This window comes from Myotis daubentonii, chromosome 3 (assembly GCF_963259705.1).
Source record: "Myotis daubentonii chromosome 3, mMyoDau2.1, whole genome shotgun sequence".
NCBI lineage: Eukaryota > Metazoa > Chordata > Mammalia > Chiroptera > Vespertilionidae > Myotis > Myotis daubentonii.
The window spans coordinates 18,254,979-18,277,108 of NC_081842.1; the positions used below are offsets into that span (position 1 = coordinate 18,254,979).

At 35.2% G+C, this 22,130-nt stretch overlaps 1 pseudogene; it reads right to left on the bottom strand.

Moving 5' to 3' along the window:
• Positions 1-21,600: 21,600 nt before the first annotated feature.
• On the bottom strand, positions 21,601-21,776 carry LOC132231976 (U2 spliceosomal RNA; annotated as a pseudogene).
• Positions 21,777-22,130: the final 354 nt, after the last annotated feature.

Below are 22,130 nucleotides of genomic sequence, written 5' to 3' on the forward strand. Positions count from 1 at the left end.
AACATCTTTGAATACATTGAAGGAAAATATTTCATTTAATTCCTAAGATTTTTTAAGAATACAAATACTAAATAAACTATGTATATGTTAAGAATTTCAATATTTTTATGAGCTTTATAGAAATTGGATCTGTAAAAAAGATTGTCAAAAAACACAATTTGAAACAATTTGGCTGAGAGCGTATCTGTATTCATTCAATGTTCCGTAAATAGATTTTGAAAGCATATCTTCTTGACGCCTTACTACATAAATTTGTTTAGAATTACCTAAAAGAGGAAGAGGCATATGAACTAGTACTGTCATTTTCCTTAGAAATTTCTCTGATGAAGATATGGCAAGCCGGATGTGGACCCAATGCTGATGCTGGCGTCATTCCTTGGTTTGCTTAAGCTTTACATGCCAATGTTTGTAGGTTGTAAAAAGTGTCCAATGATAACTATCTCCTTGGATATGTTGATAACTAATAGGTTGGTACTTATGTTGTATTGTAAGACCTTAAATTCTGAGTTTTTAAACAGGTATATTTCTAAACTATTATATGATTAATCAATCTTATACTCCATTTAGTTTTTATTACTTATTAGAGGCTCAGTGCATGAAATTCGTGCACTGGTAGGGTCCCTAGCGACTGCTAGCTGCCAACCCGGTACTCCCTTCCTTCCCCCAGGCCACCTGACACTGCCGCCAACCGGGGCCTCTCTCCCCTTCCCCCAGCCACCTGCTGCTGCCACTGGCCGGGGCCTCCCTCCTTCCCCTGGCTGGCCCGATCCTCTGGTCGAACTTCCGGACAACTCCTGGTTGAGGAGAATATTTGCATTCTACGCTTTTATTATATAGGACTAGAGGCCTGATGCACGAAAATTTGTGCAAGAGTAGGCCTTCCTTCCCTCAGCTGCCGGCACCAGCTTCCCTCCAGCACCTGAGACCTGGTCTGCTTCCCTCCTCCAGCCACCCACAGGCACCCAGGACCCGGGCTGGCTTCCCCCTGGCCTGGCTTTGTCAGGGAGGACGTCCAGAATGACATCCGGAAGACATCCGGTCTAAGTAGCATATTACCCTTTTATTATTATAGATACTATTTGTTTTATCTGTTACATTGCACACATATCTTCCACGTAGTATCTCAGGTTTCAATATGACCATAACCTTTTAGTAAAGTACAGTACGGTGTTTCGAGATTAAAGACAAAGGGAAACCAGGAGGGTACAAACTACGTTATATGCACACACACTCACACACATGCACGCACACACTCACACAGTTTTTACCAAGGCTCCTGCCTATAACCCTTAGTGACTCTCGACAGGGCCACTGCCCCTTTTGGGACTTGGCTTTCTCACTTGTAAAATGAGTATAGAAGCTGGTCAGTATTTTTCAAATTAAGATTTACAGATCTATTTCTAAGTGCCCACCGGTCCTCCAGAAAAATCTTTAAGTATTTTATTTTCAAAATTGTGATAATCTACGCATACCTGCAGATTATAACTATTTTATAACTGAGGCATTGCCATGAAGCCAAAACCTAAATGAGAGGTGGCAGCAAAAATGAGTTTCTCAATAACAAGTCCAAGGATCTTTGTAGTCTTCCAAAGTATCCTTGATAATCCTCAAGTGTTTAAATTTGAGAAACATTTCTTACATTCTTTTCAGCATTTAATATTTATTTTAAAATGTGATATTCACTTGCCTTAGATGAAGCTGCCAGCAGAGGGCAGAGTGTCGCAAAAGAACTACAATTTTTCTCTTTTATTTTTGGGTTCTCAGTTCCTATATGCATTTCAAAAGAAGCAAACCAATTTAGAAGACTGTAAGTTATGTGATGTCTGACGCAAAGCTGCAATAATGATTGCTAAATAAAACCGACAACATCCGGAAGTGCTGGCTGAAATTTCTGCAAAATAATGGTGATAAGGAGTGCTCCTTGGCAGGGGGAAGGGATGTCATGAACTCAGGAAAACATAAGCCAAAAAATAAAAGATATTTGCAACATCAATGATACTGAAGCAAAGAATGTTAAGAGATTCGAGGAAATACACGCCACAAGCACACCAAGGCATTCCAGTATGCCTTTGAAACTTGAGCTTATGCAAAAATGAGGTTACATAAGCAAATGGACTGAACAATAAATAAGAGAAAACTATGAAAATCAAGTGATTGGTGGTTGAATAGGTTTAGAATAAATATATTCCAAAGGAGAAAATGATTCATCGTATTTGGACTAATCAATTGAAATAGCTACCGACAAGGAAGTAAGAGGTAAAATAAAGACTGATATGTATTGGGCTTCCAACACGTTTGTTTGTAAGTAAAATAATCTAATAAAAATAGTAGGTTCAAACTCTGTCTCCATTAACAAATAGTTAGTGGATACACAAATAGTTAATGGATCCACAAATTTGTTAAGATCACTAAGAAAAGCAGTATTCAAAAATTGTCAAATACAGTATTTATTATTTTTAAATCAATATAACTAGGTACCAAACTATTTAATTACTGTTGATGTTGCTTTCCTGATCTGATTTTTTTCTGAGTTTTATTTAATTTGGTCCAATAACACAATCATGAGTTTGTTTTCAAAATATATAATGGTAAAAATGTTTCATTAAACAATTATAACTAAATAAAACTCCATAAGTGAATAAGCATTTTATTTTAAAACATATCATATCCTTCAGTTCATTTATTTCTTATTAATATATATGTTTTATTTCTGTACATCGTATATATAGAGGGAAGGGACTGCTAATTAAAAATGAAAGTGGGACTTTAATTTTAAAAAGCAATAATATTTCTTTATAAAGAGTATTTTTAAATACTGAATAAGACTCTTTATAGCCCCCTATATATTCATTCCTGATCAAACACAGCCAAAATAGAAACAAAATCCAGATAAAAACAAAAACTGCACATCTAAGTTGGATCTGCCCCTTCCTCAATTTTCAATAATGGGAAAATAACCAGCTTAGAAAACTTTGTAGAAAAAATACAACTGACCTAGAGTTCAAAGACAAACAGCAAAACAGTCCATATTTTACTATGACGCTAACACAAATAAAGGGGAAAGCAAACATCTCTCTCACGGCTGTCATAGTCCCTGGGGTTAAAAGCAACAGCTGGCTTTGCCTTCCTGAAACCATATGTCATGAACACGCTGGCCTAACCAGTGTGCCTTACGGTTTTCTCATGCACTGAGTTGAAGGTATATGGAGAGAAGGGCCTATCATTTCTGTGCTGGGACCTCTAGCTGCCTGAGTCTTGTTACATCTACAGCACATGCTTGCATATTCTCCCTCAGCTCAGACCCATGTCTCAACACATCACTAATTGGTGTGTTGATTTTGCCATATGTGTGTGCCACCTCTACTATTACTTTTATTTCTTTAGTAATTGACTATTTTAAAATTAAGTACATTTATTTTTTTAAATATATTTTTATTAATTTCAGAGAGGACAGAAGAGGGAGAGAGAGATGGAAACATCAATGATGAGAGAGAATCATTGATTGGCTGCCTCCTGCATGCCCCCCACTGGGAATGGAGCCTGCAATCCAGGCATATGCCCTGACCAGGAATTGAACTGTGACTTTCTGGTTCATAGGTCAACATTCAACCACTGAGCCATGCTGGCTGGGCTAATACATTTATTCTTTAAAATAAAGATAGATATATATATATATATATATATATATATATATATATATATATATATATATATCATAAACAGGAAACCAATATCACCAGCCATAAATGTAATGAACACAGAATGCCAATAAGTGCTATCCAAATATTCTTGCCTATCAATGCCTTGAGCCTGAGGCCTCATATCCTGTTTTAAAAAAGGGTACAAATAAGTGTTAAAGAATTTTAAGAACTTGAAATAATCAAAATTAGACTTCTTGAAGGTTTTGACTCATGACATTTCAGGCACTTTACACAGAAAAATAGGAATTTCAGATCAAGCTCTGAGATGACTCAGCTTAGCCTATCAGGCCTCTCCAAGATGAGGGAATGGGGTTGTCTGTTCAATACTTACCACAGGAGGCATAACAGGTTTCTGCTGCAAAGACTGTGCTTTGCATCTTCCTGATCATGCCTCTCCCAATCTGTTCTTCTCCCACCACGTCACTCTTAGTCCACTGGTTATCAATGCACACTGGTTATCATGTAAGAGTCAGAACAACTGAGGGGTATACACTGAGAGGATTTGGCAAAAATGTGAAGTTTGACATTTGCTGTTTCCAAGTTCACTTACCTTCAATACTAGGCTAAAATCAGAATTGTGTTTATTTTGTTTTCTCCTCAGTGTTATCAATCATCAAACGTTTAAAATCTATTTTTGTTTGCCTCCAAAGTCTGCCACTGAACAAACTGAAATTCCTTTTCTGGAAACAAATTATAAAAATGACAAAATAAATTGTGCTTAAATCCCATGGGGACTTTACTCAATTAACACCACTTGGCTGAACATAATTCATTTTATTTTCCAAATTTAACTCAAAAGCATATCCTCTTCCTTTTTTTCTTTGATAAGAAGTTTACTTATTTTCGATGACAATTTTGTTCCCTTTTTTATTAGTAGTAACTCACCCCCCCCCTTTTTTTTTCATTTCTTTATTCCCCTCTGGTGCTTATCAGTGTTTTGTATTTAAAAACTAAATAAATACTTCCTGGATCAGTTTAGGGAATGAATAAATAGAAAGTGATTATATTTAAACAACTCTCTCTTACAGTCTTCAGAAATAATATGTTGATTTTTGGAAATAAAATATCTATCATTTCTTGCATAACAATATATTCGAACTCTAATAAAATGGGTTCTGAAAATATGATATTTAGGAGGTTGACTTTGTAGTTTAAAATCTAGTGTGTAGAACTGTTACATACATGACAGTGTTCGGTATATAAAGGTAGCTCCCTCTAAAAAGAATGAAAAAAAATTATACTTTTATCTTTATTTCATTTAATAGAATATATATTAACCCTCAGAGAAATTACGTCACCAAATATTTATTTTTTATAAATTGAAACCACCATATATATGCCATATAATAGCAAGTTGCATTTAGATATAGAAACTAAAGCTTTTAGAATTGTTTCATTATAGCAGAACTAAAAAAAATCTTAAAACATTTATTATTTTTACTAGCTATAATTTATTACTGAGTAAGATATGAATCGAAGCTAATCATTCTCCATAGTTTTGATTGTTTTAAAAACATGTTGAAGTGGTGAATTATTTTCACATTGGAATTTTAATGAAGTACACATGTTCTAGTTTATAATTTATTTATTCAGCAAATATTTACTCTGCCCTTATATGTTGGGCACTTCAAGTATATAATGATTATTTATGTTTTCGTTCATCCTGTTTAGTTGGGGATATTTTGGTTTCAAGTAAAAGAAACACATTACAGCCAACTAAATAATAAAGCAGCTAGAGGAGAAGGAATGTAGGAGTGGGATTATTAAAATACCAAGAATGGCTCATAGAAAGCCAAGGGCAGGAATCGCATAGAGCAAGAAGAGCTCATGGAAACACCAAAGGCAATGCCCCTGGGAGCCCACTTCTTTCTCCCAAAAGAAGGTTCCTCTTCCGTGCTCTGGACTCTGATTTAAATATTGAATAAATGACACAGCAACACCCTTCACTTCATAGAAAAACTTCATTACATGCTTTGGCTTCTTCTCTTCATGCTGCCTCATTTTCTCAGTTACCTGAATTTTTCAAAGAGAAATCCTAGTGCTGAGTTTACTTTTCCAAACTAGGCTATTGAAACCACAGGTCAAACCGGGAGAGGCTGCCCCTAGATAGCTTTCATAATAAGAGCTTCCTTGCTCAACAGGGCCTGGGCTGAGCTGGGTCTCTGAAGGGTGAGTAGGTTTTCTTGGTCATTTCTTTCCAAAGCTTATATTTTGTTGAGGTAGATGAGAATATTATCCAAAGCCTTCTTTGCCTAGTCAGAGGTAGAGCCTTAATTTTACCTACCATTTTTTAAAATAACATGTTGACTTATATTTTTTCCTATGTCATTTTCCAAGTAAAAATTTTAGCAGGCAATAGACTGAATTCTATTTTTAAATACCTAATGATATTTTTAACACTTCATTTACAAAATTTGCTAACTCTTTCTTAAGGTTTTATTTCAGCTCTGTGTCTCTATCTTCATAATACCTTTGTGCTGATATTTTCCTTTCTGTTTTGCTCTGATTAAGATGGGGAGAAAAACCACATTTATTCTTGGTAAAAGAAACCAGGCAATAAACCATGCTTTTTATATCTGGGAGAAATATTTGAAACATAAAAATTATTTCATCAGTAGAAAATTTTGAAAAATTCCATGCAGTTTCTTTTTAAAATTATTTCCTTTTTTCCTTTTAATTCCTCTTTTATTGTTCCCACCACATTCCCTATTTGATATCATTTTTGTTATTCTGTATTTTGAGGTTGGTTTTGACTTCCAGTTGGAAATAAAAATATGGATTATTTATGAATATATTTCAACTGTCTAATATATAACCCTCTCTCTAGTTCTTATTTTATTTAATGACACGTCATCTCTTGTCTTTCATTAATTAGGCTGATTCTTTGTCTAACTCAGATAGATTGATTTCATTTGCTTTCCATTTTGTATACTTCTGCTCTTTCAATATTTCCTTTTGCTGAGTTCCTATTATCACTGTCGTTAGCTAATTATTGAGGGGAAAGGAAGCAAAGCGGAAGATACCCTTGAGCTTATTTAGCTAAGCGGAGATCTGTTTGCTTCGTCAGGAAGCCACATCTTCACACCCCAAGGAATTGCAGCATTGTCTCTCCAAGAGGATTAACACCCCACTGTTCCCCCTCCTGCACCTTACAGGGAGCAGAGGAAGATAAGCACATGCTTAAGGAAGTCAATATGGCTCAGAGGGAGGCCCTTGACCCTAGCGACCTGTCAGTCTAACCTGGGAAAAAGATCATTGGCTAGCGGGTGGGCCCCATCAGAAGCGCAGAAGTAAAGTTTAGGAGGCTGATTGGTTATTTTGAAAAGTTTCTGGTTTCTATCAAGTCTGAGAATTCATAATTCCAGGTGAATAAAGAAGCTCTCTCTTGCTCATTACTCATACTTGCCCAGTTCCTTCGTGTTCTCTCCCTGCTGCCCCTGGGAACCCATGCCAATGGGGGTCTAGTGGCCACCTGGAGCCCACAGAATACCACACAGGCTCCAAAGGACTATGAAGCAGAAACTCTGGGCATTAGCCTGTGCTTTGGCCCTGCTGAAGACATGACTGAACTTTTTCCATGGTGGGGTGGAAAGACGTGGGACATTGGAAAGCCAGGAGAACTCTTTTGATATTGCTTTGCAAATAAACCATGACACATCACAATCTCCTGTGTGTGGATCCTTGAAATGCTTTTCTCATGATCCCATGGAAGAGCCAGCTTCCCACTGACAACACTATTATGCTCTTTAGATGAAGGCTTAATGGAAGTAGTTAAGCTTTGTCTGTTTTACAAATGCAGACATTTAGCTCAATACATCACCTCTTAAGGATGGTCCGGTGACAGGCATACATACCTCCTGGAAAAGGTATGTTTTTATTTTCAGTTTGTTGTCCTTTCTTTTCCAACATTAAATATGAAAAATTTTAAACATACAGAAATATTTAAAGAATATTCATATATATACTACCTAGATTTAACAATAAACATCTCAAACACATGCTTCGTTAGCTCTCTATTCATCTACTCTTTCTCTATTGATCCATCAATCCAACTGACTTTTTGATGCATTTCAAAATATCAGGCTTTATTACATTCCAGCCCTAAACATTTTAGCATGCATTTCACTAAATAGGGAAGAGTAGTTATTTTTGTTTTTGCTTCCTTTGAAGTAAAATTTATATACAATGAAATGCATAAGTCTTAAATATATTATCCACTGAGTTCTGACAAATCCATAGACCTGGGCAACCAAAATCCTATTCCTATTAAGATACAGAATATTACTATCACTCCCTAAAAGGTCTCTTATGTTCCTTTTCTAGTAAATACCAGCCCTGTGGCCACAGAAGTAACCTTTGTTCTGATTTTTTCCACAATAGATTTGTATTTATAGTGTTTAGAAATCTTTAATATGCTCAGTTTTCAACATTAATCAAAGCATTATTTGACAAGATACTGCTAAATTACAGTAATAAGAATAATGTTATAGCATTCAAAAGTCTAAAAGCATTTCAAATGTCATACACCATATGATTTGACCCTCCCAGCAACCTTATTTTACAGATGAAGAATCTTAAAATGTTTAAGATAAGAAAACCTATTTCAATGCATTCAATATTCAATCCCAGATTTGCAAACTCCGGGGCAAATGTTCTTTGTTATTATTTCATATAGTGCAGTTGTTCAAATTTTATTGTATTATGAAATGAAAATGCCAAAAGTTAATATTTATTCATCTCCCCTAAATGACTTAGCCACTGCCTAATCATACTGAACAGTGAAGCCCATTACTTGATAAACAGATCTGTTTGTTTGACAGCACATTACTATTAAAATAAACAGAAAAAAGGGACATTTGACAATTGAGGACATTTTTCAAAAAGAAAAACAGGCTAATATACAAAAGAAGAAAATCAAAAGTGAGAGATAAGACATGTAGCAGGAAAAAGCTTTTCCAATCTATAATCAATATATTCATTTCTATAAAAAAAAAACTGACTAACATCAGTAAAACAAGAACAGGACAAAATGAACAGAAAACAAGGAAAAAATACACATCTTGAAAAATAAATATGTGGTAGCATAAATTTTAATAGAAATATTAGAATACAAAGGCACATAAATCTCATAAATGTAAATGCAGTATAAAAGATAACTAGAGAATAGGAGATAAAGACAAGATAACTTGAAGATCTGAATTCAGGAGTTTCAGGATCTGAATAAAAGCAACTACAAGAAAAAAAATAGATGGAGAATGGAGATATATTTGTTTGCTGGGGCTGCACAAAGTACTGCAGACTGGGTGGCTCACACAGCAGAAACTTATTTTCTCACAGTTATGAAGGTCTAACAGGTGTGAAATAAAGGTATTGGCAGATCTGGTTTCTTCTGCAGCTTCTCTGCCTGGCTGGTAAACGGTTGTCTTTCGTCTGTGTCTTCATAAGGTCTTCCCTTTGTACCTGTGCGTCCTAATCTTTTCTTTTTATAAGATCGCCAGTCATAGTGGATTACGGCCTATCCTAAAAAACTTCATTAAGCTTAATTTCCTCTTTGAAGACCCTATCTCCAAAGACAGTCACATTCTGAGGTCTTAAAGGTTAAGACTATAAAATATGAATTCTAACTTCCAGTATGTTCCTTCTAGACATAAAGCTCAATTCCCTTCATTCCTCGCTCACCCTTTTCTGGTTAACGCAGTTGATTCTCCACCCCGTTTATGCAATCACCATGAGAAACCCAGGACTCCCCATGCTCCACACACTTCAGACTCACCCACTCAGAGCTCTGCGTGTTCCCTCATCTTACCACACCTCCATTCTTCTCCCTCCTGTATCTCTCGCTTGTTTCCTCCAGAAATCAGGGCTGATCACTAGCAAAACCTCTTTACCTCAAACCTCAAACTCTATTCTAAAAGTTTATTTTCTTGCTCAAACTAAAACCTCTGGAGGGAGGTAAGGGGGGAAGCTTCTTTGTAGATCTTTGTCTCTCAGGCCACTCTCCCTCCTTCTTTAAAATCCCCAGTATGGATTTTCCTGCCTCCAAACTTTAATCACCCAGTTCCCTCCTTACGGTTGTCATCTATAGATTTCTGAGACACTACCCATTTTTCCGTGTGGATTTCCACTTGTGGGTTGCTGATAATTCTATCCACACAGTCAGTCAGAGTGATATTGTAATATCCTCCTAACTGATCCATTCAACACTCTTTCAACTGAGGCTTGGTGTTGTTGTTTTTTATTTGTTTGTTTTGCCATCCTCTCTTACAATGTTATTTTCTATACCACATATCAGATGCTCATTCCTGTAGTAGGTTATATCATAGATTTTGCCATTACCAATAACTGCATCTTCTTCATAAACTCAATCTTTGATATTCCACTATCTGACCATTCTTTCTTACCTTTCAGAACATTGGTATCTAACTTCAACAATTTTTAAAACTTACAAGGATATTTGAGCCATGAGGATCTATTAAAATTATTACCTATTTTTCTGTCTCTCACCTACTTCATGCCTTTACATCTTTGCTTTCCCAGCTTAGATTCAATTGTAGTCCTTCTCTTGTAGGAACTCTAAATTACTTCCCTCTCACCCTCACTCCCACACTTAGTTGGCACAACATTAATCATAGTTAAATCAAATTATCTTGTCTGTACACTCACAACCAAATGAGCCTGGAGAAAAACAACTATGTCACTTCTGGGTAACAGACACAAACTTGACCCTTAAAATTACCCAGAAATTCCATAACTATCCCTATTCCATGGACATTCACTTGTATATAAACACCTTGTTCATGCCTCTTTTCTCCTCAGCTCTCCAACACATACTTCTTCTCATTTTCAGTTGACCACCTATTTCACTGAAGAAATCGAAGCAAATGAAAGAGCGCTTCCCAACATTCCCCAGTACCCTGTCTACCAATGTATCTACGTCTATTTGCAGACACTTTGCCTTCCATTTTGTAACTGTGTGTTCTTATATAAGACTGACCCTTGTCTAGATCCCATTCCTCTTGCCTACAAGCTCATTGCTTCAAAACACTTAGAGGAATGTTCCTCTCTATTGGATTTTCCTCTTCAATATTCAAACATTATTAGTTCCTCCATTAAGTGGAAGGAAGGAAGGAAGGAAGGAAGGAAGGAAGGAAGGAAGGAAGGAAGGAAGAAAGGAAGGAAGGAAAGAAGGAAGGCCTTGCACAAAATCATGGTGTCCTCCAGCTACCACCACAATTCATTGTTCTCCTTTATAGAAAATCTTCAAAAGTATTTATACTAAATTCCACTTCCTTTCCATTTATCCTCCCTTGTATCCACTGTAATCTGTGTTTAACTCTATAAATCCACCAACTTACTATTGGCAGTGTCACTAATGACTCCACACTGTTAAATGTAATAGTTAATTCCCAAACAATTATATCTTACTTGTTTTATCAGCAGGAATTGTAGCCATTGGCCATCTCCTGCTTTTGGAATGTGGGACTTAACCCTCAGTTCTACTTTTCTGGCCTTCTCAGTCTCCTTCACTAGTTACTTCCAACTCTTCAACTTCTAGTGCTGGCTCACCTGAGGCTTCAATCCACAATCTCTCCTTTTTTCTATCTATATTCACTCCTTAGTTTATTTTTTCTCTCCCCAGTTTTATTGAGATATAACTGACATATAACATTTTGTAAGTTTAAGGTATATAAAATAATGAATTGATATATGTATATATTGCAAAATAATTGCCAGAATAAGGTTAGTTATAACTGTCGTCACCTCACATAGTTAAAATTTTGTGTGTGTATAGTGAGAACTTTTAAGATTTATTCTCTCAGACCCTTCAAATATGTAATACAATATTGTTAACTATAGTCACCATGTTGTATATTACATCTCCATGACTTATTCATCTTTTAACTAGAAGTTTGAACCCTTTGACCACCTTTACTATTTTTTTCCTAGCAGCCACCAATCTAGTCTTTACTTGTTTGTTTATTTATTTATTTATTAGATTCCACAGGAAAGTGAAATTAGATAGTATTTGTCTTTCTCTGTCTGACTTTCTAACTTATTTCACTTAGCATAATGCCCTTAAGTTTCATCCAGGCTGTTGCAAATTGCAGGATGTCTATTTTTTTTTAATAGCAGAATGATATATACATGTACTAGTATATATACTTTTATGTTTTCTTTACACATTCTCTGTCAATGGACACTTAGGTTGTTTCCATCTCTTGGCTATTGTAAATAAGGTTTCAATGAATATAAGAGTGTAGATATCACTTTAAAAAAGTCATTTCATTTTCTTCAAATATAAATCAATAGTTGGAATTGCAGGATCATATGGTAATTCAATTAGATGATCTTTTCAGATGGCTTCATTTACTATCTTTGTTCTGGTGCCTTTAGATTTATATCTCCCACCTACTTATCTTTCCTTGATCCCAGAAACATATATAAATTGGCAAATTAACATCTATGATAGGTAATAAATAATAACAATAAAAAAATAGCTGGTCCTATAATTTTTGTAAATGGAATTTTTCCTTCTAATTATTTAGGCAAAAAATTGTTTACCTTTTCTTCCTCTCCTCCTCATATTTCACTTCTATTCCATCAGCAATTTCAATTGGCTTTACTTTCAAATTATTCCAATTTAATCACTCATAATTTATATCACTATAAATCTGGTAGAAGTCATCATTACTCTTATTGCAATAATGTTGAATAAATTACTGTACTTTGGGGACTGAGTTAAAAATTAATATTTAAACATAATTTATTATTTCTTATATTCAGCACTACACAACAATATCAACAGAAATAAATTTGTTTTTAATTAGGAATTAAGCGGAATATTTCTTAAATAATTTAAATATGCTTTCTTTTTTTTTACTACAGAAATGAGTCCAACACAAAATTTGCTTAGAATGTTATATTATGGTTGATATAAAAGTCTGAGTCAAAGTTTTTGGGGTTTTCTTTAAAATCAATAGACAAAAATGTAGAATGCTTTAAGATCAGTAAGATTTACTGGTAGGTAGCATATGTCTCTTGAAACTCTTAATGAATATACGTGAGCTTAATTAAACAATTATAGAGCCATGGAAAATATTTTTAAATTAGGAAACAGGAAAATAAGCATAAGATTCAATTAGTTGAATAGTACTTTAACTTAGATAAAACTCATGAGGTTTAACTGTATGCTTTCACTATGAGAGGTGTTCTAGAACTTTAACAATGGGAAGAAAAGGCTGACTATATTTATACAGCAGAATATGTTTTGTGTCCTAACAAACATCTTTTTTAAAGCAGCTCAGGGAAGACTAAGTTTTTGAATTGGTTAAAGGGAAGGAAGATAGAGCATAGTACAAAATAGTGGCAAATAAGGCAATTTATATTTTCTCTAGAAAAATAAGTAACAGATTATAAATCAAGGTATTATGGTGCTGAATGGAAAAGATTTTGTATTTATGATTCCAATTGTCTCTGTAAATATATTGTTGTAAAATGAATCAGGAAGTGGGACATGGTAAAATGGTTCACAGGTTTCTGTATGAATTAGACCAAGAACCAGCATCAAATAAATCATAGCTTTGGCCATCAATGTCTTAAAAACAAATGTACAACAATTAGATGCTTATTATTCAAGTTAAGTTATCAGGAGTCCTACATTAGTTAAACAATTTACACGCTTTCCCACCCAGACACTCATATACACAAACATACGCATGAAGATTGGGACAAATAATTATCATGAACAAATATTTGTAAAGGATAAAGATTGTTCCATTCTAAATATTGAGGAAAATATTGCAATGATTAATTGAATCTTAAATAGGACCTAAGTAAGATAAAGAAAAGAAAAAAAAAGAATTGAAGTACAAATATAGAAGGAATGAATAGATACAATTCTCTAATCCTAAACCCAAACTGTCTTTAAAATATGGGAAAGGTTAATAAATTGTGCCTTTTTTCTCTAGATTTTATTTCTAGGTAGTAGTACTGCTGAGTTTAAGTAAGATTAGATTTATTTAAATTTATACTTTCAATACCTCATAGAGCAGATGTCTCAGCATTGAAAGCTGGGCATTCTAGTTACCAGAAATGGTAGAAATTCTGGCTGGAAAAGGGAATGGAAGCAGGAAATAATACAGACATAAAACTGAATCATCATTGTTTTGTAACTACTCAGCTAATTTTCTTGCAGTTGATAAAGGTAGAAATTAATCAGTAACTTGCCCCTATAGAAGATTAACATTAGGAGTAAATAATGATAGCAAGTGCAAGTTTCCCTGACTCTGCTGGTTACTAATGTGTTAGACTAGGCAAAGCACTGCTTTCTGCAGAGATATTTTCAGATTCAGAGAACCTAAAAATCTCCATTCTGTCTTTTACATCTAGGTCACTTTGAGTAAGTTACTTTATTGCTCCACGCTTCTGTTTCCTCATTCATAAAATACGGGTACTATATTAAATTTGTGCTTTTTGATATTGGGATAAAATAATATATAAAGTTCCAGCAAGTGAATGGCACTTAGGTCACAAAATCGAGAGCTGAGTGGATATGTTGAGATAGGAAGAAAAATTAATCATGTCTCTTACCTTTCTTTTTTTTTTTTTTTTTAATTGCTTAAAGTATTACAAAGGGTATTACATATGTATCCATTTTATCCCCCCGCCCTAGACAGTCCCCTAGCCTCCCCTATCACCCAGTGTCTTATGTCCATTGGTTATGCTTATATGCATGCATACAAGTCCTTTAGTTGATCTCTTACCCCCCTACCTCCTGCCCCCCAACCCTCCCCGGCCTTCCCGCTGCAGTTTGACAATCTGTCTCTTACCTTTCTTGATTGAATAACTAGATAAATGGTGAAGCTATTCGTGGCGATAGGGATGCAAAGAAGTCAAGTATAGTGTAGATGTGACGAGGAAGAGTGTGGAGAAAAGAAAGATGATTTTAGTTTAGGTGTGTTGTGATTAAGGTGCCTATTTAGAAGAGGTGCCTTTCACTGCTTACTCCATCCATATCTCTTCCTAAGAAAAATTATATTAATCATGTACCATTTGACCCTAAGCCCTGCCTATTCCTCATTCAAGACCCATAGACCCAACTGAAAAAAGTGAAGTTGGAATGTTAGACCCCCCTCATTTAAAAATTGAGAATAAGGTAATTAGGCTAAGGAAGTTGTACTGAAGGAATATGTAGTCTTCGTGACTGACAATTTGAAACCACGCAGAAAGAGAAGGTAATGGAGCGCATGCTGAGAGATGATAGAAGACAGAGACAGACACATAGACAGATAGGTATAGATAAATAGAAAGAGACAAACTAGCTTTAATTCATTAATTGCTGACTTTTAAAATTCCAAAATTATAGTGAGGCCTACCTGTATTACCATTTCTGTTCTTATCTGTGATTATATTCTTAAAATAAGCTTCCTTTGCAACCAGATATGCCCTGCCTTTGCAATCAGATATGCCCTGACTAAAATCCCATGGGTGTAACCATCTTTCTAGTTGGTGTTTTCTGTTTTCTATAACCCCCAAAGGACTCTAACACAGTCATTACTAAACCTATCTAATAAAATGGTAATATGCAAATTAACCATAACTCTGTCACAAAATGGCAGCACCCACAGCCAGAAGATGGCAGCACCCAGTCCTCTCAGCCCCGCCGGAGTCCACCAGTCCCAGGGGGTGGGGTGGGGGGCGGCCACTGAGAGCGGGCAGTGTGAGTGGCCTGGCGGAATGCTTGCTTCCTTGCCATGGCCTTCCTTGCCACTGCAATGAGGCAAGCATTCTACCGTGGCCACTATGGCCTCTGGGCAACGGACATGAAGCAGCAGTTGTGGGGGAGAGCAGGGGGAATCACTTGCGTCGATGCTCTGGCAACGAGGCAAACATTCCGCACCTGGCCGCAGATGGGCCTCTGGGCCATGAAGAGCCTCTGGGCAGTGGGCACGGAGCAGCCAGGCCCCACAGAGAGCTACTGGCGCACAGATTTGTGCGCAGGGCTACTAGTATGATCAATAAAAAAAAACAGCACTTTAACAAATTTAGGGTGATGCTATTTCAGAAACATTCACATTGCAATCATGTACAAATATGTATGTTTCTCATTTCAGAATTGGCCTAACATGAAGGGCCATGTCTGTTTCATGGATTACAAAATGATGTCACTTAATCTAACCCTCCTCCCAGAAATGAGGAAAAGACATCACTAAGCAGCCACTTGTCCTTCTCTGCTGCTAGGCCTTCTTACACCATATGATAGAAAGCTTAATAAAGAAAACATACCAAGTGTATACAATGCCTGTGCTAAGAAACCAAGAGCCACATAATTACTTCATATTTTTGTAACTCTCACATTACAAAACGTGATGAGTCGAGTTGTCTTTGAGGAAAGGTGGAAAAATTGAAACCTCCCATTAAGAGTCTAGATCTAGCCTTAGTCCCATACCTCTATAATTTCTGGAAGGTAACTGATAGTTTCAAATACATTATTAAACAAGTTTGTAAGGCCAGGGCTTTATTTGATTTACCTATCTTTAACTCAACACAACTAGCATAGCCCTTAACTGTAACAGGGATAATTTAAACATATTATTAATTTATTTACATATTTCAAAATATACATGGAGGGTGGCATCTTCCTACTTATGGAAAGTGGTGGGTAATATTCTATAATTTCTTTTGGAAAAGTTAATGTGATTTTTAAATCACACTAATATCTAAAGACATTGCCAATCAAAATACAAATTGTCTACACTCTACACCATTGGTTCGCTGATTCCATCATTTGCCTTACATGGAACTCAGATTCCGGAGGGTAACTGGAGTCATAGAGTTCATGGCCTTGGAGGGAGATTATCATTAAGTTGTGAGCTGTGGGAATATAAAGATGTAAGAGGTCAGGGAACTGTCTGCCTTAGGACATGGTGACATAGCAACTATGAAACACAAGAAAAACTTTGCGAAAGACAAACATATATAGAACATAAAAATGCAAGTGACTAAAAGACCTTTGAAAACATCATGCAAAGTTTTAACTATTTGTGGATAATATTACTTTATGAGTGCTAATATTAAGAAAAACTCACTAAGGTATTCTACCAGTAACAATAACATGCTGCCCATTCCAAATCATAGTCCTCAGTGGGTCTTTAACATGGACATTACAAAAAGTTGCATTTTTTTCGCCTGTAAACATTGTATCTCCGATATTTTTAAATCTCAGAGGAAAAAAATGCAGCTCTAAAAAGGAAACATTCTGTTTAATATAGTTAATTCTAATTTGAAAAGTGCTATGCCCATGGGGTTCCATCACTTTAGGCTTGACCTCTGGTACATGGGAACGATGCAGTGGCCCCTATGCATAGATAGGCAGACATTGTAGAAAAATGTTAATTAGCTATTTTGAAACATCTTGCTGATTTGTTACAGATCTGGAAGTTCCTCTGTTTTAAAACTAAATATGACTTATTGCCATGTTTGTAACAGAAAAGGCCATTGAGAAGTAAAGTGAGCACTTGACTCATATTCTTACCATCTGTCCTCACATGACTGCTTGAGTCCTTGTGGTGGTGGAGGTTAAAATGGCAGCATTTACTGGGATTAGAAATCCCAGGCACGTATGCCCTTAAACCTGCAACAGAGGACATAGTACGGTGGAACTGCTCTCATCTAGAAACGTTTTTGGAATGAAGCATGCGTTTAATTTTCCCCTGCAAGGTGAAGAGGGCCAATTCTTCAACACTGAACATTCATATCTGTTAGCCCCAGAAAATGCCCATTATTCTGACTTCCTAAGATTATGCCCAATTAGGTTCCTGGATACACAGGGACAGAGAAGAATTTTTTAGACACATTTATTTCTCACATGGATGAACATTTTTATAAGAACAACAATGCAACATCCTTTTCCTACTTTATTCTAGTCCATCTTACATTGAAGTTATAAAGCATTTTTTGCCAAAGTTAAGACAACTCGCTTTATATTTCACTTCTCTTTTTAATGATACTTGTACAGTTTGAAACGAGATGCATTAGACTGGCAGAAATGTATGAACACAACCATATAAATGGAAGTCAATACAATAAACACTATCAAGAGAAAATTTATTTGCTCTTATGATTGCATCTAACAGCAATATGTAACTTTAAACTAAACTAAGGCAGGTGCAAATCTGGGCTGTACAAAATTTTCCCTCTGACGATTGTGAGACAATTATTTGTGTGATGACAATAGGTAATACTCTCAAATTTCATAATTCAAGCAAGCTACACAATTTCAAGTCATGCACCATTTAGCTCCTTAAAGGCAATAATAAGACACTGAAACAGAATCATTATCAGCTCAAAGCCAATGATCCTAACCATAAATCAAGTTTTCTCTTGGTATAGATATTATTCTATATTTAACTGATAAATGCCTGAAGGAAACCAGGAATAAAATAAATTAACACCCAGGATTTATTTCATGTCGCTTCCTCTCTTTTTAGACCTAGACAAGCAGTTTAAGTCCTTGTGTTTTAATAAATTAAAAAAATGAATTTATTGTAGTAGGGAGTACAAGGAAGAATTATCTTCTTATTTAACAAACTGAATGTGGTTAAAGGATATATAAAAAACACTCAAATCCAATGATAATAAAAAAGATATCCAACTAGTTCAATTAGAAAATGAATATGCAAAACAAGTGTTTAACAGACATTTCAGCAAAAAAATATATGCAGATGGAAAATAATCACATGAACTACTTTCCACATCATTGAGGAACAATCCATAATTAGATACCAGAATGCCTATCAGAATAATTAAAATAAATATGGTGACAACACAAAATGCTGGCAAGGATGCAGAAAAACTTGAATTGCTCACATGTTGCTAGTGGAAGTCTAGAATGGTGTAGATGTGCTGGAAAATGCATTAGTAGTTTCCAAAAAAAGTAGACATGCAACTACCACATAACTCAGCAATTCGACACTTGGGCATTCATTATAGAGAAATGAAAACTTACACTTACACCCAAATCTGTATATAGATGTTCTTAGAACTCTATTTCTCCTAAAAGCCCAAATTTGGGAACAACCTGATGTCTTTCAACAGCTGAATAAGCCAACCGAGGTATATGCTCACCACAGATTACGACTCATCAAGAAAAAGGAACATACTATTGACACACGCAACACCCTGGCTGAGTCTCCAGAGAATTATATTGAATGCAATAGCCAATCCTAGACAGTTACATATTGCATGAGTCCATTGAAATGACAAAGTTATAGAAAGGGAGATCAGAATAGTGGTCACAAGGATTTAAGGAGGGGGACGTGGTTAAGAAGTGAGGATGGCTGTTGAAGGGAAACATGAGGGATCATTTGGTGATGCAGATACAGGTCAATGGGGGGAGGAGGGAGCATATGTAATACTTTCAACAATAAAGCTAAAATGAAAAACATGCAACGTGGCCCTAACCGGTTTGGCTCAGTGGATAGAGCGTTGGCCTGTGGACTGAAGGGTCCCAGGTTCGATTCCGGTCAAGGGCATGTACCTTGGTTGCGGGCACATCCCCAGTAGGGGGTGTGCAGGAGGCAGCTGATTGATGTTTCTCTCGCATCGATGTTTCTAACTCTCTATCCCTCTCCCTTTCTCTCTGTAAAAAATCAATAAAATATATTTTTTAAAAAAAGCATGCACTGTGAATGAACCGAAAAGTGTGAAATGCAAATACATATTTTAATATAAATTTAAACACGTTTGTAGGCAGTATTCGTATTACTTGCTTTAGTGCCCTCACTGAGGTGGAGACTCTTATTAGTTCATAATAACTATTACTCATACATGTAATATTCTCCTGGACCCTCTTTATGTTCCACAGTTGAATCTTTGTTCTTTCTTTTAGTTTTACAGTTTAATAGTAGATGGTACATTATTGACTTTCCTCCTAGAATATATAATTTTATTATTTTTTTAATTTCCTTGGAATTAAACATAATATAAGTTTATGTGTCAATTTAAAACTTCATATTGCAGAATACCTATAAGTAAAATTTTAAAATTATCGTTGTCAAATATTTTCAACTTGCTAAAGGCATAGTGTGCAAATTAAAATGAACAAAAACATCAATCCTGGCAAAAATATTTCCTATCTGGGTAAATAAAATTGGACAGTTATAAGGTTAATGGAGTCAGCAGACTCTCTTAATTAAAATAAATGTGCAGCAAACCCATTTAAGAGAAAGGTAAGCTAGATTCTTTGAATTTTGCTAATTTTTACCATCACCAGTATATTTATTTTTTACTCAATGAGGTACTTCTTCCCATTAATTCTTGCCCTTTGACCTTGACATTCATGTATCTATGATTCCAAACATTCCCCTGCGTCAGCCCCATTCTTTGATGTCATGGATTTCCCCCTCCATTTCTATGATTTATTTATTTTTCTTCATTCTCTTCTTAAATTCACAAAGCATAGCGCTATGTGATAGACTTATTTTTCCTGCATTCCCTTCCCCAGTCCCCCCCCACACACAGATGATCTAAGAGGCTGGGTTTTCATCTCTCTAGGGAACAATATTTAGAAACTTCTTGCCCCTTGTTCTGTATACATAATTCTTCCTGCTACTAAAAGGAGGCTTGTGTAATAACCAAAGATGGACAAGGCCCTTGCATTAGTCACAAATACACCTATTACAAAAATGAATTGTAAAAATCTCAAGATCTATATGTTGGATTCTAAATCAATCAGCACACCAACACGGGATTACTTAAATTGAAACTGATACACTATGAGTCTTGAATAAAATTATAAAGATCATATAAAGAATAATCACTGAAACATTAATTCATTTATTAATTAGGAGTTGACATTTAGCAAAAAGTGTTTGATACATTTTATAATAATTTTCAGATATAAAAAAACATTAAAACCAGATTAAATGAATCTAGCTAATATATCAACTGTGGTCAAACTCATACCCCTCCTAATCACTGAGCCGGATGTCCCTGTGTCTAGGATGAGGTAGCTCTATGCAATGATTTCTCAGCAGCTCTCCAAATACAACGGGCCATGCAAGGAGTTCTGACCAGCAACAACTCTTAAATTATACAAACAATGGGCTTAAAAGTTAGATTAACATGAAAAAATACTACTTGTAAATACATAAATAATGCAGAGTGGATTTATTTTAAAATGTAGTGTTTGAATATTTTCTTAAATTTTTGCATTGTTTAGTTGTAATTGTTAGAACTGTTACAATCTGAAAATTCTTCGTTTACTGTAATACAATATTAACTTAACAGTGAAAATAAAATTTCATTAGTTTGCAGTATATGTCAGCACAAAACATATGTTAATATAATAACTACATCAATAAGTATGTTGTAGAGGTAAAGATAGTAATACAGAAGAATCACACCACTGAATGTTTTATTAATGGGGACAGGTAGTTTCCTTAATTTAATTCATAAAGCTGTCACAAAGGGCTTAGCTCTCTTAATGAACACATTTTCTGTTCTCCAGGGAATTTTGAAAACCTCCCAATTCAATTACCAAAATGCTCTGTGAGATTCAATCAGACTGACTTCTTGTTTTTTATTCAAAGGATAAATAGTATATTGGAGCAAGCCATGGGTACAAGATGGGGAGTGGTTAATTCACACTCAGTCAAAAATGCTTATGTGTACATCAAAATGATGAAGTAAATGTTGTTTTGTTGTGGTTTCATAAATAATGCAAATTAATCTAAGAATCAAGCCAATTTGTACAAAATACAGTAGGTGTGACTGGAAACGACTGAGTGTTTGAATAGCCAATTAACACATTTCAGTATTTTAGGCAAACATTTTAATCAAAAAGGCTATGCCTTGGTCATTGACTGTTAAGAATACAATTTGTCTCCATAATTCACACAAATGTTTGAATTTCATATCAGGGAAACAAGACAGCATTATTTTTGTAGGGAAACACCTGTGACTGAGGTTTACCATATATCATTAAAAAATCATGTAGCTGTTGGTGTTTGAATATTAAAAGGTGAGTTTGTTGTATTTCTACACTTGATCTTAGCCAAAAGGCCGAGAAGCGATTGTTGTATTTCTAGATTAACTATCAATCACTAAAAGAACTTAAAATATTTTCAGTGGTAACCAGAGACATCCAACAATTAACATATTTTAAATTCAGCAGAACACAATTCCTTTGAGTTGTGTGGAAAGATAATAAATGTGACATATTTTTTTCAATTATGTGATAAGAGAAAAAAAAAACCTTTGTATATGACAAGAAATTTTATATAAAGTGGAAACAGATTGCTTTGCCACAAATTAAATGGTCATATTGAATGGACAACTTTCCATGGTAAAAAGAAAAATTTGGTCAACAGTTTGTTTGGAGTCTAGAATCTGGAAGCATTTAGAGACAATCACATATATCCTCTATGC